This window comes from Rhinolophus sinicus, chromosome 3 (genome assembly GCF_057876585.1).
Source record: "Rhinolophus sinicus isolate RSI-liver-muscle chromosome 3, RSI-T2T, whole genome shotgun sequence".
Taxonomy (NCBI): domain Eukaryota; kingdom Metazoa; phylum Chordata; class Mammalia; order Chiroptera; family Rhinolophidae; genus Rhinolophus; species Rhinolophus sinicus.
In genome coordinates, this window is record NC_142503.1 from 32,613,573 (window position 1) to 32,634,850 (window position 21,278).

At 36.6% G+C, this 21,278-nt stretch overlaps 1 protein-coding gene and 1 long non-coding RNA gene across 2 annotated transcripts in view; one reads left to right on the forward strand and one right to left on the reverse strand.

Annotated features, from left to right (window-relative positions):
• ITGA1 (integrin subunit alpha 1) overlaps positions 1-21,278 on the forward strand; it is a 152,340-nt gene that overhangs the window by 31,873 nt on the left and 99,189 nt on the right. The window lies entirely within an intron of this gene.
• Positions 2,773-19,331, reverse strand: LOC141570712 (uncharacterized). The gene is made up of 3 exons (XR_012495152.2): positions 19,193-19,331; positions 8,299-8,341; positions 2,773-2,905 (listed from the first exon to the last, which is right to left on the reverse strand). It is a non-coding gene; the product is annotated as an uncharacterized LOC141570712 (long non-coding RNA).

A 21,278-nucleotide genomic window follows, 5' to 3' on the forward strand; every position in this document is an offset into this window, starting at 1 on the left:
TGGCAGTCTGACTCCAGGGCCGGCTGTCCCATCACTATTTAATTCAGTCCAGTTTTTAACTCTTATTCCTCATTGTAACAGAGACCCAATTAGTTAGGAAAACGTTAGACTGAATCCCTTTCAGGCGTCATATCTGCTGGGGAAAAAATTACCTAATCATATAAATTAGTTAATTACTTGACACAAATTTTCCTTTTTCCTTTTACCTTTTTTTTCTGAATGCTTATCTTAAATCTTCAGTTTGCTCATGGGCTCCTGATATTGGAATGGGTGTCTGATTTGCCAGCAAGAGCTTAAGAACGAGTCCTATTGTGTGATTTAAAATGGTGGATCATTTAAATACTCAGAAGGTGTCTAAATTTTCAGCGTGGGAAATTCTCAGTAAGAGACTCGATATTAGTCCTGAAACACAATGGCAGTGCAGGAGACTCAGGGAACACTCGGTTCCTGCAGACTCAGGTCTCCTTAGGGTCACTTCAGGCCACTGACATCTCTTATCTCTGCTTTTCCCCAGCTGACATTTAGTTCTGGAAGGAAGTGGAAGCCAGGAAAGAGGAAGACGATATTGTACCTCCCCCCCTTCCCAGCATCCACTTGTCCTTGGCCTAAACATTGTTTTTCAATCCAGCTGTCAGACTTCAAGCATGGAGGAGCAGGAGCTAGAAAATATAACCAGATTTCCTGTTGGGCACCAAATATTAAGCAGGGAAGGCCACGAACTTTTAAATGAACAAGGTCCACCAGGGTTTTTACTCGTTTACAAGTAAATCTAAATTTGGAGGTGAGCCCAAGTTAAAATATAAAACATAGCAAGTGCTTCTCTTCCGCTTCCCTGAGTTTGCCAGGTATGGGGGTGGGAGGAGGACGGTGAATACTGAAAAAAGTATTCATTGTTTGTCAAATTCACATTTCACTGGGTGTCTAGCAACCTGGTACCTCAGGTTCATTTCTTCAGCTCCACTGGCCCTGAGTGGCTTCGGTAGGGTGCCTGTTGTGAGGAGCAGCGGTGAATGGATTCCTGCTCAGGACTGGTCTTGCACCTCGTTTTGGAGCCTTTGTCGCAAAAATGGAGAAGGTGCCAATCTTTTCCTCCTGTGTTTAGAACACACTTATCTAAGCCTTTCAACAATAGCGCTGAATGTAAATGAATGTCTATTTAGCAATCCTCTTTTCTAGATCATTCATATATCCTAAAATAATCAGGTCATCACCTTTCTCAATTCAATCATCTGAGATTTAGTCCAAGGAGGTACCTAATTGCAAGACATCTTTACAGTAGTAGTAATGTTTATGATGCAATCTGATAATGTGAAAAAATAAAGTTATAAATTATAAGTGGGCTTATCTTGATAAATTAAGGAATATTAATTTAAAATGTGTCACTAAACAGAAACTAAGTCACAAGAACTTTGTAAAGGCAGGAACAACATAGCGGAGACAGAATCAGGTAGTGGGTAAGGGTCAAGCCTGGAGTTAGACCAGCTGGTTTCTTCTGATTATTTCAGTAACCTCCTGCTGTTTCCTAATCTGTAAACAAAGGGCCAAACTAATGGAGTTTTTTGAAAAGTAAGTGATATTCTGGACACTTTTGATAATGTTTCGTCCAGGAAAGCTCAAGACATTTTACCTATTTTATTTGCTTTATCTAAAATTTACCTCCTTGGAACTTGATAAATATCCATGAACATTGAGCGCATTTTCAATTTGTAAAGAAAACCATTCTACCAGCAGAAACAAAAATAGATATGCTTGTTTTCAAATAATGCCAATTTCTTTATGGGGAAGATGAAAATTAATGATATCTTATAGAGAGTTGAACATATCGGCCAATCATAGTTGGTAGCTTAAACCATGAAGTTGGTGTTTATTTATATATATGTTGTGGGGGCAGAGCTCCAGAAAGTAGTTTCCAGGCTCTCAGCCTCACATAGACAGGTGCTGGCTCAGATAGTAAATGGCCATCAACTGTGATGGGATGGCCATCAGCTGTGGCTAGTTGGCCATCAGCTGTAACCAGTGAGCCATTGGCCACTAATATAACTGCTGTGGCTACGCTAACAAAAAGAGAGGAAGAATGGGGGCTAGCAAGAAGACGGTGGCTGGGCTGGCAAGTGTGGATGGTGGTTTGCGGACAGTGTGGATCCAGCCTCCAGTGAGAGTATAGTGCCGCCAGAGAGAATATAGTGGTATGACTCCCCTACCTATGGCTCCGTGGGTGTTCCTGTTTGGTCTCACCATATCCTACATTATGTGGGGAGCGGGACCAGAGACCCCGCAGGTCGCCCAGCACGACAAATGGCGCAGCAAGCAGGGTCTCCCGCATGACATATGTATATATTCTAAAAGAATTATTCCTGAGCCATGGCATGAAGTTTTCATGTTGCCCCCCACCCCACACAAACATCCTAGAAACTGTCAGTTTTAGGGAGGAATATGGAATGGAGGAGGAGGGAGAGGCTATTGAACGGAATGTTTCCTGAATTAGTCAATTAAAAGCTCACTGACTGGCTAAAAGAGACTTGATAGACCCATCCACAGCTGCCAGGCCATTCCTCTCTTAGCGACCAGCGTCCTGGTTACCAAGGACCATGCAACCATGTTCAAGGGGAGGAGTGGGCCTCACAGCTCCTCCTGGAATCTGCACATCTCCTTCTAGAATCTTGAAGCTGTGATCCTCCTGGAGAGATAGCAGAGCTCTTTTTCAATACTCCGCATTTCTGAAAAGTGGTGTGTTTATTCCCTCCCAGGCCTTTTCAGTTTTATTCTGTATCACAGGGACAATAATAATAGTGAAAATCTGTTTGTATTATGACTGAGTACAGCAGATGGGGGTTTTCTTCGAAGTGATGTTTTCAAGTAGTGTCATCTAGCAGCTGGATTCCTTTGCCTGGACAGAATTGCTGCCCTAAAAGCAAAAAAGGCACTTGGGGTGAAAAACTGTGGCAGCTTGGAATCAATTTAGTACTGTTTAAAACTTCTCAAACCCAACACATTCTAAAGTGTTAAATGCTATCTACTAAGAAATCATATCTGAGGAATTTTTTCCATTAAACATTTAGTCTGGCTTAAACCTAATAAGATGCTAATCTTTTAAAAACTTGTTTTCCCTTATTTGGCTTTCTTTTTGTAACAGTCAGTCAGAGTTTAATACACCAGCATTACTGAATACAAGTGTGTGTTGGCGGTGGGGGCGGGGCTGGGGGGGTGATGTAGAAAATGCCCTGATCTTGGTTTCAGGAGAACTAGGCCCAAACCTGGATTCTTAACTATACTTTGGGCATCACTAAGCCATGTGAACCTAATCTATAAAGCGGAATAATACCACCTGGAAATGTGGGGAAGATTTAATAGTGGAACCTTTATGTAAGCACAGCTCACATAGTAGGTGCTCAATAAATGTTAAATCTATGGCCTTAGAGGGATATGGTCACAGCTTTGTTAGAGCTGCTTCTTTAAGTAAATATAAAATGAATGTTATTTTTAAAGGTTTGATGTCCTGACCAAATAGGTATTATCTTCCTCCCAAAGAAACTAAAGTGATTTGAGAAGACAGATATCATTATAAGATGATAGAAATCTTTAGAAGTGTACAATTGTGCTTTAATGCACCAAATATTGAAAACAGTGCCTTCAGAATAACATCTATTTCATCTGCCAAAATCTTACCCTATTTCTTGCCTTTGATTTAAGTGTAGGGGATTAAGATGGTACAGATTTAAGAAGATCTAAAATATTTGTAATAGGTAACTTTGCATATGCAAATTGTAATATACGTATTTGAAAAGGTTGTTTCAGATTTATTTATAGCGAAGGGCTGCAACCTTTTTCTCTGTAAGGGGTCAGAGATAGTGCACGTTGTAGGCTTTGCAGGCCACACAGTCTCCTTAGTGATTACTTAACTCTGCCATTTGGCATTTGGCCCACAGGAAGGCTTGCTGACCCCTGGCCTACAACAGACTGTAGAGGTTATCTGCAAATCAGGCATAATTAAAATAACTTACCCAAAGAAAAATATGTGTATGGATATGCATTCATAAGTTATTAACTCAGCAGTTGTATAAAAATAACCTTAGTATATGCATTTATTTCTTTAGCAACATGGCTTAAGTTAAAAAAAATAGTGTGGTTCTTTTCTAAGTATATTCAGTTGAGATGCTGGTATATACCTTACATTGTAATTTGCTTGCATTTCACCAGGACTTTTTGAAGTTTTAACATAGAGCCATGTGGATTTGGACAATAGGCTTTACTGTTTTAATGTGGTGGACAAATTTCAAAACTGGACTCAAACCCATTACATGAAGGTCCAAGACAGGATTTCCTTCTGCTGCACAAGAATATTTTGTGAATTTCCTGGAAAGTACATTTAAGGATGGTTTACCTGACAATATCTGAGCCATTGTGTTTTAAAGAATTTCCTGCAGGGATTAAATCAGTTAGGATTAGATCTCAGTCTTGTATAACCATTTCCCACATTCACCTTAAACAATGCATTTTAAGAATGTGCATCCCTTTTCCGACATAATACGAAACCAACTCGATCCTCATTCCTTAAAGCACCCAGCATTGATATGTACATTAGAAAGGTATCCAATCTCTCACCATTTAGAGATTCTAAATTTAATTTTCTAAATACTAATTTTATCATATTTTGAGAGTAAGAATCAGGAGCTTGATAATAACAAGGTAGACATGGTTAGCTGTCTAAAGACCCCGAAATGTCACTGGCTTAACACTGCCTGTTTCTGCCACATGTCTCAGTCCAGTGTGGGGTGGGTGGCCCCACACTGACGTGTACTATGCCCTCAGGAACACATGCCTGTAAGATCTCAGCAGAAGGGGAGGGAGAGGTGTCGGAAGCAGCACACCTCTTAACTGCTTTGGAGGTGACACAGTCTCACTCCTGCTCGTCACCCATTGACCAGAATCAGCCCACATGGCTCCCACCGAACTGCAAGGGAAGCTGGGAAATACGGAGGAGCCCCTGCATGTGCAGTGAGAACTGATGAGCCCAAATTGACACCAAAAAACATTTAAAGCATTGGGTTCTGGTGCTGCGTCCAAAAATCAATCAGATAAGGACTAATAAGAAACTCATTAATATTACCTCAGTTTCCATTTAGTTGGTTTTGATGAGAACATATGCTGATAGGATGTTTGCTACATTCTGTTTTTTTTCCCCCAGTTTAAGTTTGTTGTGTTTAAAATTCTCTGACGTTTAACTTATGGACAGTGAAACTCTTATCTAACTATATAACCCTTAATATCTGTATCACGTCACGTATTCCTTTGTATTGATAGCCTACTTCGTGTGTGTGTGTGTGTGTGTGTGTGTGTGTGTGTGTGTGTGTGTGTCTGTATCTTGTTTCTCCAGTTACGGTCACTGCAGGAAAACAATTACGTATTAGTGTGTACTCAATAAGTGTTGGTTGATTACTAGATAAAGGGAATTTTATATATACCAGTGAATTTGGAGACTCGTAGTCATTAAACTTTGGTACCATTCAATAACATAAAGATTAAGGGTGACTGCCTTTAGTTTGCATTTCTAAGGCTGCTTAGGGGTTTTAATTTGGATCAGTGTCCCTCAAAGTATGTCCTACGAACCTACATTAGTCAAAAAGTTACATGTTTGGGCTGCTCTTTTTTTCCTCCATGTTGAATGAGAATGGTCCTATTAAAACCCATAAAAGAAGAATAGAGTCCATTCTGTTCAGGTGCATATTGCTGTAAGCACATTAGCCCATAACTGCTAAATAGAGCAATGATGTCCCTACAACATGTGTCACGATAATGCAGTTTTCCCCAGCATTTTAATGTTTGTGCCATCCAGTACCAGCCCTGGAATGCCAAGTACACACTTTGCTGGGCACAGCAAGCATGAACTCACGCACTGTACACCATGCCCCTTCTCCTCACTCTCTTCCCCTTGGCTTCGTTTTGCCTTCGTGATTTCTGGAAGGGCTCATTACATGATCGGCCCACACTCAGTTCATTTCCCCCTTGTCACCATAACTCTGCAGCCTCAAAGTTGTCTTACTCCCCTCCACTAAAGTTCTATATTTAGTACAGTGTTTGTTAGTAATTAAACATGCCTTGCAAACTGTGCTAGTATTTTTGTTTGGGTTGTTACTGGTTTTGCTTGTGCTTTGGCTACAAAGCTATGTAAGTTCTGAGCACACTGCTCCAAATCTCTTTTTACTGTAAGTGCTGTTATTTTTTACATGTGCCTTTGCAGAAACCATGAGGTTGCCATTAGGAGTGACTGGCTCACCTGATAGAAGACTTGCCTGTATTCTTACAACTTCAGTTGCATCTTTTCTGGAATAGCAGAATGTCAATAACAAAATTGGTAGTGGGCCTACTTGAGGAGTTTCCGTAGGGAGGCCGTTTTCTGACCTTTTATCCTTTATATTTTAGAGTGCTTTAGAGTTCCCAAATGGTGTTCACATGCAGAATCTCATTTCAATCTCAGCATAAAACCACAAGGATTGTTATTAGCATTTCTACTTGACAGACTTGGAAACTGAGGCTCAGAGAAAAGAGATATTTTGTCTGAAGTAGATTGGTGACAAAGTTCTTGCTATAATTTGTTGTTCAAATGAACATATTTTGAGCATCGTTTTTATGCAAGGCTCTGGAGAGACAGAGATAAATAAGACGAAACCCAGCCCTGCTCCAACAATCTCCCTCCTCTCTCCCTCCCATTGACGTAGGGACTCTTTTCAGTGTGGGCTGGGGAGTGGGGTTGGGGGACAGGCCATTTCCTCTATCCCAGAGAGGCAACAGTGTTGCTAGTTTCCTAGAAGAGCTGGCTGCTAAGTACCCTGGCTGCTGTGCACAGGGCTGCAGGACACTTAGGTGGCGCCTGGCCAACGGGCTTCAGCCTGTTGCCAACTGGAAGGCTGTCACTTGACCCTGTTCCCTACCAGTCCCTATTCTAGCCTCTACCCATGACATTGTTTTCCCCAGTGGAAACAGCTGCAAGACTGGAGAAGGTCTGTTGCCTCCCATCTTTCCGCCATGTATAAGCTGTCATTACATCCCAGGAATGCATAGTGAAGCTGGCCCATCGTCGCTTCATGTGTTTCATAGTGTGGGCTGGTGGAGAAGAAGCTGAAACAAGACAGGGAAATTGTTTTCTCCTCTGGGTTCCACCAGCAAACCAGCCATAGTAGCTTAGACAAGATATTTCAAGTGCTTGGGCTTCAGTGTTCTCATCCTTTAAGGACACTCTCTAATTAGATGATCTAAATAAGACCTTTTCTGGCAGTAGCCTTCTGAGATTTCCCAAGGGCACCCTTGGGTTTGTTCAGTGTGTACTCAAAGAAGGGTTCCAAGGAACTAGATCCAAAGAGCTTTAGAGTGAGTGAGCTCTCTCAGTTGTGCTGACTTTCCCGAGATCCTTCTGAATCTTGCATATAAGCCTCAGAGCTAGACTCTGACTAAATGATCAAAATGGTAGCACCTGATTTTTATGGAGTATTTAAGCATTTTAAATGATCATGAATTTTTACAAAAACATTAAAAAACCGTTGACAGAGCTGTTTAAGACACAGAGACATTAATAAAGATAAACATGTTTGAGGCCAGTTCAAATTATGTTTGATGAATAAAATATTGGAGAAGACAATCATTTTCCAGATTAATGAGAAACTATATAATACTCATATTATTATCAATTTAATTTCTTGATTAAAGATATTTAATCACAAATAAACATTTAAATGTATGTATTTATAGTGAGTGACCCTGAAGGTTATTTTTTTTCTCTCTGACACCCAATCTTTTCATGCCTTAGGAAAATGGAGGTCACCTAACGCCTGAGATCTCTTCTAGTTATAGTTTCGATCCCACGATCCTGCTGTAGGCAGAACCCACAACCAATTAGATGTTTATTTACTTGGTCAATGTTTAGCCAGTGGTTGGGCATTTAAATGTCCCAATGGAGACTGAGAAAGCAGTGCAGAGAGTGGTGAAATACAGGCAAAAGAAGATAAATAACTGGAAACTAGGAGAAAACAAAGAAAAGGGAAAGGGGAAAAGATGAATAGTGCTTTTAACATTTCCCTTTAATTTCTCTCACATACTTGGAAACTAAAATAAGTTTTTATATGCCTGTAGTAGCCTTGCAAAAACTTTAGACATATCATCAGCACTCGCCGTCTTGCTTCACGAGTATCCAAAATATCATGAACATGTTCTACACTCTTGAGATAGATATTTGAAGAGTCATAGCTTGGAGAAAATGTACCCTAACTTAAGAGTGCTGTATTTGTTTTCTATTCTCATACTTACTGATCTGTGACTTCATTTCTTTCAGTCCTGATCATGCTTTGTTCTATGGGTTAAAATAAAAATATACACATATGTATATTACTTTCCAAAATACAGTTGAATGTGTACATGAATCATCCAAATAGCAACATTCATTATGCCTCTCATTAAAGATAAATAGCGGGGAAGGTCATTCTTTCTTAATAGGCTGATAAGTAACCAAGTAAAACATATTGTACTTTTATTCTGTGTTAGTGGCAGGAAGCCCAATTTGCAAAATGCCCAATTACGCAATCCTAGATTAGACGCCAAAGAGAATGTATTTTTTAAATTTTCGTTTGATTGTTTTAAATAGGAGAAATAAGGACAGCATGTGAACTGCAGTTACCTCAAAACAAGAAGTTTAATTTAGAATAAATCATATAGTTGTCTGATTAGGGTGGATAATTGAGCTCCTTTGTATTTTTTATTGTGGTAAAATACACATTTAAAAATTTGCCCTTTGACCAATTTAAACTTACAATTCAGTGGCATTAAGTACATTTACAATGTTGTGCAACCATTGCCAGTTATCTAGTTGGAGAACTTTTCACCACCCCAAATAGAAACCCTATATCCATGAAGCAATCACTCGCGTTCCTATCTCCCACTGGCCGTGGAAACCACAAATCTTTCTATTTCTATGAATATGCCAGTTCTTTATATTTCATATAAATGGAATCATACAATATGTTGCCTTTTATATCTGATGCCTTTCACTTAGTGGAATGTTTCCAAAGTTCACGCATACTATAGCATATAGTTCCTTTGTATAGCTTAATAGTATTACACTGTGTGGATATATTCCATTTTGTTTATCCATTCTTCAGTTGATGGGAATTTGGGTTGTTTTCACATTTTGGCTATTGTGAATAGTGCTGCTATTTTTGTACAAGTTTTTGTGTGAACATACGTTTTCAGATCTTTGGAGTATTATACATGGAGGTGGAATTGTTGGGTCATATATAATAGTACTTCTATGTTTAACTTTTTGAGGAACCACCAAACTGTTTTCCACAGTTGCTGCGTCATTTTACATTCCCTTCAGCAATGTGTGAGGGTTCCAATTACTACAAGTCCTTGCCAAATTTTACTTTCTATTTTGTAGGGTTTTGAAATTATTATAACCATCCTATGGGGTGTGATGTAGTATCTCATTGTGGTTTTGATTTACTTTTTCCTAATAATTACTGACGTTGGCCATCTTTTTATGTGTTTATTGGCCATTTGTGTAATTTACTTGGAGAAATGTCTATCAAAGTCCTTTGCCCACTTTTTATTTGCAATGTTTGCCCTTTTTGTTGTTGAGTTGATTCTTATTTTAAAAGGAAATGGACCCAAGGGGGCTTCAGTTGTGCTGGAAATATACTTTTTCTAGATGTGGACGGTAGTTATATTGGTGCATTCACTTTGTGTCCTTATATACCTTTGTAAAAAATGAGGATATGTGCCCTTTTCTGAATACATTAGTTTCCCAAGGTCATATCAAATAACCACAAACACAGTGACTTAACATAGCAGAAATTTTGGCTAGCATCAAAAGAATGCTGGCGAGGATGTGGATAAACAAGAACACTAGCACACTATTGGTGGGAATATGAATTGGCACAGTCACTGTGGAAAACAGTATGGAGATTCCTCAAGAAATTAAAACTAGAACTGTCATATGATCTAGTAATTCCACTTCTGGGAATATATCCTAAAATAAAAATATTATGTTGAGGAGATATCTGCACCCCATGTTCGTTGCATCATTATTTACAATTGCCAAGACATGGAAACAACCTAAGTGGCAATCAATAGATGATTGGTATATGTATAAGAGGGAATATTATTCAGTCATGAAAAAGGAAATCTTGCCATTTGTGACAATATGGATGGACCTTGAGGGCATTATGCTAAGTAAAATAAATCAGAACAGAGAAAGACAAATACTGTATGATCTCACTTATATGCAGAATCTTAAAAAAAAAACAAACCAAAACCCTAACTCATAGAAAAAGAGATCAGATTTGTAGTTACCAGAGGTGAGAGGTGACAGAGGGGGAATTAGAGGAAGGTGATCAAAAGGTACAGACGTCTAGTTATAAGATAAATATTTACTGGGGATGTGATGTACAACATGATGACTATAGTTAATACTGCAGTATGGTATATATGAATGTTGTTAAGAGAATAAATCCTAACAGCTGTCATCACAAGGAAATATTTGTGTGTGTGTGTGTGTGAGTGTGTGTATACCAGGGGTGCCAAAAAAATGTATACATGTGATTTGTACATGTTATCGGTATATATTGAACATTACAATTTTAATACAATTTTTTCGTTTCTTAAAATGTGTATACATTTTTTGGCACCCTCTGTGTATGAGATAATGGACATTAACGAAACTTATTATGGTAATCATTTCATGATATATACAGAGGGTGCCAAAAATATGTATACACATTTTAAGAAAGGAAAATTGTATTAAAATTGTAATACTCAATATGCACCAATAACAAAAGATGAATACAAGTCACGTTTGACTTTTGCAGTTATAAGAGGTGCTCAAAGTGGTTACCATCAGCATCCAGACACTTCTGATTACGGCAAACTAGTGCTTGAGCAACGTTGACCAAAATGCCCATTTATGTACATTTTTTGGTACCCCCCAGTATAAGTCAAATCATTATGCTGTGTAGCTTAAACTTACACAGTGCTGTATATCTATTATATCTCTATAAGAAATGGAGGGTGGGGGGAGGACGTAAAACAATACAAAAACAGAAATTTATTCTCTAACAGTTCTGGAAGCCAGAAGTTCACATTCAAGATGTTGACAGAGCTAATGCCCCCTCTGAAGGATCTAAGGCAGAATCTTTCCTTGTCTTTTCCAGTTTCTTGCAGTTCGTTGAATTCTTTGGCTATCTATGGCCTGTAGACATCTCTCCAGTCTCTACTTCTGTCTTTACATTGCCTTCTCTCCTTTGTGTTTCTGGTTGTAGGTGTCTCATTTCCCTTTCCTTTATCTTATAAGGAGAGCTGTCTTTGAATTGTAGGCGTACTCTAAACAAAGGACAATCTCATCTTGAGATACTTTTTTTTTTTTAATTTAAAGTTTATTGGGGTGACAATTGTTAGAAAAGTTACATAGGTTTCAAGTGTACGATTCGGTAATACGTCATCTATACATCACATTGTGCGTTCAACATCCCGAGGCGTTCTCCTTCCATCATTAAGATACTTAATTACACCTGCAAAGGTCCTATTTCCAAATAAGGTCTCAGTCACAGATACCAGGTGTTGCAAATTTAGACCTATTTTTAAGGGGACACAATTCATATCACTACACTGAATATATGTCATGCTTTATTTTTATTTTTTAAAAACAAGGTTTTAAGAAGAGAAATGGTAAACAATTTTAGAAAAATGTGGTAATTTGACTTTCTGAATCAAAAGATCTATAGATTAGTGAAAGAAAGAAAATCGCCCAAACTTGCCACCATATAAAAGAGAAATTCTTAATCAGTTTTTGAAAAATGACTTCACTAATTATGATTCTGAAAAGAACTTTTCAAATAAGATTTTCAAAGGACATTGATGTGTATTTCTCTTTTTTTGAGAGCAAGCTAATGAGAACAGTACCATATTCACATGTAGAGAGAATACTTTTTAAGATAATAAAGAGTTTGGGATTTTTGGTATTGCCAAATACAAGACTCTACTAAAATGTCCAGAAAGCATGGTTTTTTTTTTGTATTCACACTGTTACCCATGATGAACTCTTGTTTTTTTTTTGTTTTTTGTTTTTTTTCTTTTATCCTTAAATCATCTATGATATTGAGATTTGGGCCTTTTGATTGTTGTGATCCTAACTTTAGTCTGGTTTACGATTGGCTCAGGATTCAAGTCATAAAAGGAATATTATACCTGACACTTAGCCACAGCACCTTTTTGTTTAGTGTGACATGTAGCTGTGACCAACTTTGCTGGAATGTCATTTCATGCATCAGTTAGAAATGTCAATGAAGCAATCCTTTCTAGTCAAGAAGGACATTTGAGCCAATATATTAAAAGTTATTTGAGTTCCTATATATAAAAAAGTTGATAGTTATTTGAGTTCCAAAATTTAAAAATTGGATTTCCTTAATTTTCACCTTTTCCAACAAGTACTGATTTTCTGGATGAACTCCAATCAACTTAAAAATGACTGTTAGATTATTTAAAAAAGAATACTCATCAAACAAAATAAGTAAAAAGTTTTTAAAAGATATGCTCACTGGTGAATAATTAGGACTTATGTTAAACCTTCATACAATCCTGCATTTGAAGTGTCCAAAATTTATCTTTGAAGTCATGTTTTATAGTGGGGACAGTTTGAGAAGGTGGTGAATCAAAGCCTTATCATCTGTTTCTTAACAGACAGCACTATCCAAGAAGAAGAAGAAGAAGAAGAAAAACAAGATCCCAGAATAGCACTAGGATCCAGAAAATTGGCTTCTAAGCTTTCTGTCTTCTGAATAAGGCCATTGTCCGAATTCCTAAATTTGTATGTTCTCATACTAAAAGCCAATTGGGTATAGTTAAAAATTAAGAAAATTTAATTTTTAAATTTTTCACAAAGCTTTTGTTATATCTTTAAAGTAGTAAAAGTTTGAGTATTTTATAAAGTGTCCACACAATTTATATTACTGATCTTTCATCATAATATGGATGGAATAGTAGTTGCACTCAAGACATGAAGGAAAAATACGCTTCAGGGTTTGGCTGTGAAATAGCTGACATATAACAGAGTCACTCACAGTTTTTCACTCTAGACGCCAGGCAGAGGTGCCAGTTTGTGGATGGGCAAGCTGATGCCGCCTTCAGCTTTGCCCTCCTAATAAGACCAGTCTGACACAAAGCTGCAATTATACTGTGGTGACATCATCACCATCCCGCCCTTTTTCTTGCATTTAGCTGAATTATTCTTATGTTTCATAGTGGAAGAATTCAGTTTTAAATCTGACCTAGCAATGAAAGTCAGTGTGATTTCTATGTCATGTTTTCATCCTGGTTTATTTTTGCCTGCTGGAAGTGCTTCTAATACAGACCTGAAACTCTGGAAGTATTTTCCAATTTGAAGTATAGAGTCCTCTCGGGAAGTTTCAAAAATGAAAAAAAAAAATAAAAAATCGTATTTAATCACTGGCCTAATCAACTAAAAGAGGTGTTACACGTTTTCATAATACATAAAGGATCACCCAAGTTAAGTCCCAAGATATCTATTCCCAACTTTCTTTTAGACAGCAGTCTTTTTCAATGATTAAACAGGAAAGGGGGGAAAAAAGAAACCAGGTAGGATTGTCTGGATTTATAAAATTGGCATCCAAATTACAATAATCGCAATTATAGTAATCACTTAGGGCCCTTGAGATTCTTTTCTTCTTTTTTAATCTCATAAGTTAGCTATTTGGTTATTTGGTTATGCCTTCCATCTCTCAAGTGACTAAAGCTCTTTGAGAGAAAGGCTACTGTTTCTTTCACTTTTAATCCTCATAGCTCTTCCACATTACCTCACACATGGTGGATTTTATTGGTGTGTGCTGAATGAATATAACATATTCATAAATTTTGTCACATGTAGACATTTATTTACATACTTGTAGTCTATATACACATCAGGCCCAGACCATTTTTCTCTCTTACTCTCTGACTTTTTAACCTTTTAAACTAATAGCTTTTGGTGGGGACAAAAGTAAGAAGGAAACATTGAGTCAAGTCATTGTAGTTATCTGTTTTTTATTTTTTTTAGCTACACTACCTTAATGGCAGGGTCACTTAAAACATGGCAGTACCTTCTGAAACCCTCAATTAGATAAGACAGCTGCCAAAAGAACGTAGTTGCTGGCTTCTGATGAAATGGGAGGGCCAAATAAAAAATAAATGAGGTATCTCAGACCTTCCAACTCTCAGATTCTATGATTTATCATTAAATAAGTTAAATATTGGGAAGTCATAGTTAATTATATGCAGGTTTTCCTAAACGCATTAGTTTGACCTAGAATGCGTCAAATGGATTTCTCTTGCAGAAATTCCAATATACAACCAAAAATTTCATACACTATGTCAGAATGGGGAATGAACACTATCACTAGAAGCCTGGAAGCAGATTTGAATACTAAAAAAATATCCTATGTATTGAGAAGACCCTTTTTATTCTAACAGAAATATCTATATCTATATACATATTTTTTCCCTGATGCCATTGCTCAAAAGAGTTTAGTTTTGTTTGGTTGTTTAGTTTCGGTAAGCCATCAAAGATTTTAAAACTGGAGTGTTACCTTTGTATAGTATCAATAGACAGAAAAGACCTATAAAATGTTCTTTGAAAAACATTAAAATGGTCTTGCACTAGGATAAGCTACTATACGGAACCTTCAGGATCCTAACTATTGCCTCATAAAAGAGAGTGCATCCAGTCTAATGCCACTTAATTATCAATACATTTTTATAAGATGCAGTAACTCTACATGTCTTAAAAAAGAACTCATTATATTATGTAATATATTGTGGGTTTCCTAAAGCATTATGACTATGTATCTTCTGGAAAATTGTTTCATAGTGAATATGCATATCCCAGCCATTTAACGTGTTTATCAAATTATTCTAATCTGACTTTACTACCTTGAACTTGGCCAGAGTTAAGAGTTTTCTGAAAGCTTATTCAGTGGGAACTAATACTTTTTTTGGGGGGGAGGAACTATTTGTTGTAGGTGTTGAGATTGCTTTTTTATGTGATCATAAAGTTATAGTTTAGAGCAAGTTTATTTTGCTGCAAGAATGTATTTAGGAGTAGAATACTTTTAAGTAAGTTGAAGCTATTCTGATAAATGTATATGTAAATTAGAATATAACTTAAATCTGTGATTTGGCCACTTAAAAGTTAGGTGTGTTGGTTTAGTTGAATTGTACCACTAAAGGCAAAAAAAGAAAAGAAAAACAATGGCTGGGTAAGGTAACATAGAATTGCAGACTCAATAAGAAACATGAGAATTAGACTCCATAAGAAACTCTTTTTTTAAAAGGATGTTATTCATATTATATATTCACTTATTCAACAACTTCTGTTGACCACTTATTATGTACCAATGAATCCACTAAGATTAGGCTTCCCTGAAAGTAACAAAACTGTGACGTTAAGTAACTTAAGTAATATAGAACAATGCAGAATAACATATAACATCAAAGAAGTCTATATGAAGGTACTTCAGTGCTAGTGAGGTGGCTCTGTTGTCGTTATAATCCCCTGCTACTTCTTCTGTCTTTCCTTTCCACCATTCTGTCACACCACTTCCATTCAAATTTACCTCATAATCTAGTATGGCAGTTGGACCTTGTATTAGTTTGCTCAGGTTTCCATGACAGATTATCACAGTCTGGGGCAGAGGGGTTGCTTAAACAAGAAAAAAAAAAAATTACTTTCTCATAGTTCTTGAGGCTAGAATTCCAAAATCAAGGTGTCATCAGGGTTGGTTTCTGGTGACACCTCCCTTCCTGGCTTGTAGTCAGCTGGCTTCTCACCATGTCCTCACATGGCCTTTCCTCACTGCATGAGTGTGGAGAAAGAATCTCTGGTGTCTCTTCCTCCTTTATCAGGATACCAGTCCTGTTGGATTAGGGCCTCACTCTTCTGACCTTGTTTAACCTTAATTACTTCCTTAAAGGTCCTGTCTCCAAATAGAGTCACATTGAGTGTTAGGGCTTCAACATTTGAATTGGGAGAGGCACAATTCAGTCCCTCACAGAGCTCTTCCTCTTATGTAGAAATTCATAACTGAAGAAAGGAGAAGGACAAAAGAAGGAGAAAATGGAAGGTCAAAAAAGGGCAAGTCTTTTAGGTGAATCAGTTCTGCTTAAGGAGCTTCCGGGACATCTCATACAAGATTTCCACTTACTTTTCATTGATCGGTATTTAATCATAGAATCATACATAGCTACACAGTTGTCTTTTAGCCATGTGCATTGCTACCTTGAGTAAAGACTTTATTACTAAATTAAAGGAAGAAATAGCTATTAGAAGTCCACAAGCCATCTTTGTTATATCCAGAAATTGTTCTAGACATTGAAGATGAGAATATGAATTCTTAACTTTTAATAGTTTATAGTCCAAGAGGGGAATAAAGCATGTAACCTAGATACCTGTAATGTAATATAATGTGTCCTATGGAATAAATACGTCAAAATCCTATAGGAACACAGAGGAAGAATGATTATCAGTGGGGGCAGCTGGGGAGGGTGACCTTGAGCTAGACTTTAAAAGATGGATGGAAGTTCTTAAGGCTGAGAAGTGATTCAGATGAGAATAGAAGATGTTTCAGGGGACGGCAAATATTAAAGGGTGGCCATAACTTGACATTCTTAGCCAGAGTGGTAATGAAATTGGAAAAGTGAAATGAGGCCTCATTTTAATGGTTCTAAAATGCTATTTAGGGAGTGGGACAGAATTTATTAGGCTCTGGAGAGCCATCCAAGAATAAGACAGTATTATAACCAGATATGTGTTTTTAAAAATAACACTTTGGGCAACAGAAAGGAAAATAAATTGATGAATTTAGAGATAGAGGTGTGTGTGTGTGTGTGTGTGTGTGTGTGTGTGTTACCACAAGAAACTCTTCTAACGAAATGTAGTATTAGATCCAATTAATGTCAGAGGTTGAGATCTTTGTTGTTACTATTGATTCATTTCTGCGAATTTCTGCCCCTTTAAACATCCAAATAATAATTTAAGAGCAGAGAGTTGCAAGAATACATAGAATGGTGAGAAATGATGAGGTCAGCAAGCTTTCTAAAGTTGAGAGATAGTTGAGGAAAATTGTCAAACATTTTCATTCATCTGCCATAATCTTGCTATATCCTGTTTAGACTTGCTGATAATTGTAGAACTCCGTGGCATTTTCCCCTTCCATCTTTATATGTTTATATTCTCAGAAGGAGATGTTCAGTCCAACTGTAGCATGCTGGACAGTTCCAAATTGAGTGGTGACCTGTTTCTTTAATGTCTTCCCTAAGTGCCTAGTGTTTGTGAAATAAAAATGGCCAGTGGAAAGCCAGTGTTACTTGATTTATCTCCATATTTCTTGGTTAAATTTCTCCCAGATTAACGAATTATGATCTCCTGGAGCAGCACATATGTCTCTTTCTTAATGTAATTCTGAGTTCCATAATTTGAATTGTCTGCACTTCTCCAAAGAGGCATTGATCCATCCATATAAAAGGCACAGTCCTAGGATATGAAATAAGAAACTAGAATGTGGACAAGTACTGAGGAAATTATGGAAAGGAACTAGTAGAAATTCTAGCAGTGAACAAATTTTCATGTCAGTGTATTTGTTTAAGCAAATTGTAGACTTTGGCTAATCATCGTGTTAATCTGATTTCCAAAATATTTGACTTTTTTCGCCTTTCCAAGTTCACCCTCAGCGATGCTCACCAGAGTGCAAGTATAAGATTGCAGCTCCCACAGCAAACTACCCTCGGCCAGATCTCCACCAGGCTGTTGTCAACACACCTTGCTTGCCACTGAAGTCATTATATCCCCCCTTATCCTAATTATGCCTCCTTATATCTTCTTCTGCTGACCCTCACTCCTTACTTTCATTGTCACCAAAAGTCAAGGCATCATTCATTCAAGTTCTTTTATTTTGTGGCCCCTTGCAGCTCTAAGAAACAGAACGGCATTTTGTTTGTTCTAAATTTCTTTGTCGAAAGTTATAAAAATCGGACAAAATGTAATGAAATTGAGAATTAGAGAAGTTATATCATGTTAATACATCTTCAAACATAATAATTACATAGAGAAAATTTATAAGCTTTTTTTAATCATGAAATACTTCAAGCTAACAAGAAAATTAAAGTAGTTATATAACAAACATGAATGTGCCCAATACCCAGCTTTGTGAAATCTAAATATTTCCCCATAATTGTTTCTTGTTTGTAAGAAATAAAGCACCATTAGGATTTTTGAGAAAACCTAATGATGAGAAAATCTGTTTCTCACTTGAGGTCAGAACCAATTGGGAAATGACAACGAATCACAACGGAGCACAGCTGATCAATGAAATTCCCACTGTTGACCCTTAGGTGAAGCTGACTTACCCTCCCGCACCAGATCAGAGCCTGACACTAGAGGAATAGAATAAAGCAGGGGTTTTTGGGTTTTGGTTTTTTGTGGGTTTTGTTTGTTTATTTGTTATAGAAAGGCTCACTTCCAGGAGAAAATGAATAAGAGAGAAGACTGGGCTACTGTACAGTTTCTCCTTCCAAATTCACCAATCAGTTAAATGTGAAAGGAAGGAAGATACAGAAATAGACAAGGAGTGTTACACCCAGTGAGTCTCTCTCCACCTGGAAGGAATGGGAAGGGAGCATTGTCCTCTAAAAACATGTCAAGTTAAAGCCAAATTTTTATCTCCTTTTGGAACCTATTATCTTCCTTCTCTTTCCCCAGTCCAGAGGTAACCTCTACCTGAATTGCAAGATCCTTTTATATGACAAGTATTTAGTTGCTAGAGTTTTGTGAGTCTAAGTACAAGAATGCTTTCATTAAGAAAAATACTGGCTGCCAATTCTTGGGGGATATTAACCATAACATCTATATTTACTTCAATTTCAAGATACCCTCGTAGGCTAATGGAAAGAATGTAAAAGATGATGCTACTGGATAGAAATAGAGTTTGGATCCAAGGATATTACTTCTCGGCTATTGTTCTAAGTGTTAAAAGATCATTATGGTCTTAGTTAGCAACAACAATTATAGCTAAGAAAACAAAGTTTAGAGCTTTCTCAAAACAGAAGAAAAAAGCATCAAAAAGTTACATCTTTCCCCTGAAAAGAAAACAAGCATTCTACTGACCTTTGCCTTCTTAAATATTTCAACATTCCAGGCTACTGAGATTTTTCTTCATCTCTTATAAACAAACCCCAATGTCCTTTAAAATACTTTCTAAATTCTTTTCCAATTTTTTTCAGGTGAATAGCAAGTTATATTCATTTAGCTTACACTGTTTCCTCTTGATAAACCAGACATGTTTTAAATTGAGTAGAGGTACCAAAAAGCTTTTGATGAAGAGAAAGTTGGTAGTGAATGATATAATGGAAAATTTCTATAATAAGTAACTAGGAAGGGAGAATAATTATACAGAATCATTTCAGTTTAAGTGGTAGTGTATTATTAGGGGCAGTACTGAGCCATCCAGAAATATTAGCCTATTAAATGGTATAAAAGAATCAATAATCACATCTCTTAGTGTCTGGAATTTGAAATTGCCAGTTAAAGCTACTAGGTAACTCTAGGATAAGCAATCATTTTCTTATAGGTTTTGTTTTTGATTGGGGTTTGCACAGTATTCCATTTTGTTAGCTTCATGAAACACTTATTGTATTAATGTTAATGATTGACCACTGCGTGTTAAACTAGAAAGCGTTTAGATAACCGTATTCCATCAAGAAGGAATGTTATAAATCTGTACACTTTGCCTCCTGCTTCTGAGCAATTTGGCAAAAAACAAACAACAAAAAAATGAACAAACAAACAAAAAACAAGAGCTAAAGGCAAGTTAAATCTAATATCCCTTCGGGGATCATGGCAAAATAAAATACAGGTAGACTTCACTTTATATGTTGGTTGCATTCTTAAAACCTTGCATAAAAGTCAAAACATTTTTAAAAGTCAAGTCATGTCTGTTTTGAAAAAATATTGTATCTGACTCAAAATGCTAGTAATTGTTTTTCAATCTAAATAATCAGAACCTAATTTAACTGATTTTTTTCCATTTTTTTGGAATTCCACTAAGTGAGTCGTGTGTGATATATTTTATAGGTGATATATTGCAGTACAAATGGTCACATTTTTAAAAAGCTTAAAATTTGACTTTGCCTCTAATTTCAATAATCCAAATGTTTTCAACTAGTATGTATATTTGAAATGTTTACGATTATTCTTTTCCTTTTTTTTTTTTTTGTTACACCTAAGAGTGTTTTCACTCAATTTTAACTCCAAACTCCAAATTGTACAATTAAGAAAATGAGAATGGCTGTTGACTCTTTTTTGTACCATTTGCAATTAGGTAACTGGATAATCCTTTTTCTAAATTTTTTTTTTATTGTCATATATAGGAGATGTCATTGGTTCAAGTTCAGAGTCACATCTTAGCCAGCTACCATATGTACTCCGTGTGTTGATGCCTTACAATAAAGGACTTGAATAAAAAGTTGTACCTTTATTAACAGATTCTTTTCCATGAGTTTTATTAATTTACATATAATTTCTTCTCAATATTATATATGAGTTAGTAACACATTGCCAGTCCTAAGGTTATTTTTGTTAGCATACATAACAGGTAGTTTCATGGGTCAGGAAAGCAAAGAGGTAGTATACACAGTGATATGAATGATTTTCAATTTCCTAATTTCCATTGGGCTTATTCAACATAGAAACAAACAAACAAATAAGAAGTAGAAAAAATTTCACTGTTCCCAGTGAAGCAATGGCAGTATCTGAACTAGTAACCATGTCTCATATACTTGGACAAGTGTATACCCTTCAAAAGCTAACACTCAAGCCATCCAGAAAAATTGTTTCATTAAATAGTATAAGAGAATCAATAATGGAATCTCCCAATGCCTGGAATTTGACATTGCCAGTTAAAGCTACTGGTAAATTGGAAATCCTTTATTTTATATTGCATACTACCTTTTTGATTTCCTGGCCCTCATAAGTACCTGTTGTGCATACTAACAAAAATAACTTTAAAACTGTCAGTGTCTTACTATCTCACTGAGAAGAGATTATCCGTAAATTAATAAAACTCATTTAAAAGGTTAAAAGGTTTCATTAACAATAGTACAGCTTTCATGTAGATTCTTACACATCCAAAGACTTTGGATCACCTATTTCTGGGTAAGTGTTTGACAACCCTGCTGTGTTTTGAAGTGTCATA